We start from the raw sequence: 2,128 nt of genomic DNA on the forward strand, positions 1-2,128 counted from the left end.
CACCACCCCGCCCCGCTTCGGCGCCCCGCCCCCGCGGCGGCCACTAGCCCACCACGCCCTTTCGCCATCAAGCCAGCAGCAGCCACCGCCACCCACTCCAGCAGCACAAATGGCGCGCTGTCTCCTCTCTGTGGTCCATGGCTGCGCGCTATCCCAGAGGTGGGTGAGCTACACTCATGCGCACGCGAACTTTTGAAGAAAAAATACTTTGCAGCATGCGTTTTACTTTGGGGAGCAAAGCAGTTTTTTTTAAAGAAGAAAAAAAAGTGCTGCTGTAATTACAGCTTCAGCTTGTTGAAATTTTAAGAGTGCCGAAAGAAAAGGCAACATCTGCTGGTTTAGTTAGCTAGTTCTGTTAGCTGTACTGTCAAATGTGTATCATCTGCTTAGTAAAAATAAAATAATAAGCGTGAGCTGCTGGCTGCAGCGGGGTTGTTTCCGAGCGTCTGCGGCAGTGAGTGCCGCGCGCGCTGGGTGGAACTTTGCGCCTGCGAGCGCGCACACATACCGGGGCATTTCCTCATCTCGACTCGAGCAAACCAATTTCGGAATGTAAACGGAAATGCTTGCTCTGCCCTCGCCACGCCACGCCTCCGCCGCCCTCCGCCTCGCCCAGCCAGTGGGTTTCTCTGCTCTGTCTCCCTCCCTCCCTCCCACGCTCCAAGGGCCTAAACATGCGCTGCTGTTGCGGTCCCGCCAAGCTTGAGCTGGTGGTGTGCCGCAGGGCTTGGGAGGGGGCTGTGGGATGGATAGGGGGTGGCTTTTGCTGTGCTGTGCTGTGCTGCCTTACTCGCAGGCGCAGAAAGACGCGAAGCCACGAGCGGGGTGGTCTCGCACTGGGAAAGAACAGGAGGATTCGAGAGAAGCTGATAGAGCGGAGATACACCACCGGGCTACCCAAATCTGAGTTCAAAATTGTAAAGTATGGCGGGTAACAAAACCACTCAATTTGTGCACGACTAGGGATTTTTCTTTTCCAAAATAAAAAGTGTGTTTCGGAATTTTTTTCGGATTTTTTAAAAAAAATAAAAATTTAAAAGGAAAGTTTCAATTTTTCCAATTTTCCAATTTTTTTTCTTGTGCAGATTCGAACTTTTTCGGAAAATTTTGGGACGGGCGCCATCCGCACTGCTGGAGGCGGTCGTGGCCGTCCTGACGTCGGCGCTGCTCGGCGCTGCTCGGCGCGCCGGTCGAGTGCCTCTTCCTCCCTCGGCGCGGCGCTGTGCGTTTGCCGAGGCCCCGCGGGGGGGTCGGCGCCGGCGCCTTTTGCGGCGGAGGGACTTCAAAGCGCGACGTCAAACCGGCCCGGCACGCGTCTGTCTCCTCGCACCGAGTGCGTCTCCATCCTCCCTACTACTCTACTCCTGCTCAAGAAGCCGTACAGGCCAATAGGGTCGGCGGCGGGGGGCCACGAGCGAGCCCCCCGACAAGACACCCACCGCGTAGGGATTTAAAAGTCCGAAAATTTTTCGGTGAAAATTTTTTAAACATTCCCGTAAAAAAAAAAATAGAAAAAATTCAAATACTCCGAGAAAAACTTGACAAAAATTAAACTTTCGAAGAAAAATTTCAGACATGTAACAAAAAAAATTATTGGAACAATTATCCCCCAAAAATGCATATTGGGGAAATTAAAAACCCTCACCCCGCCGCTGACCCGGGGAGTGCGACAGAGCGACGTCAGGGACGCGGCTCACGGACGGGCCCCCTTCGAGAGCAAGGGGATGGCACAACAACAACGGCGGGGGGAAGGCGCGGCGGCGCGGCCGCAAAAGGGAAGACCGCCATCAGGGAATGATGCGCTGCTGCTTCGCATCCCCGGCGTTTGATAAACCCGATGTCTAGTGGCGCCCCGCCGGCGCGCGAGTGTGCGAGTGTCGGCGGCGTCCTGGAGAGGAGGAGGACGGGGAGGAGGAGGGGGAGGAGGAGGAGGAGGAGGAGGAGGAAGAGAGGCTGCAGCGGATCGAGTGGCGCCCGCGGACCTTTGCACTCACGTGCGGCTGCGTCCACGAGGGCACGGCGCGAGGAGGGGCCTTTGCCGTGTCGATATGTTTTTATTATCATGGAAACTTATTCATCATTTCGGCATCCTCTCTGCTCTTAGGTGTCGGGCAGGCGGGGTGGGGTG

Source organism: Frankliniella occidentalis, unplaced genomic scaffold (assembly GCF_000697945.3).
Source record: "Frankliniella occidentalis isolate FOCC.00 unplaced genomic scaffold, Focc_3.1 Scaffold5, whole genome shotgun sequence".
Lineage (NCBI taxonomy): Eukaryota > Metazoa > Arthropoda > Insecta > Thysanoptera > Thripidae > Frankliniella > Frankliniella occidentalis.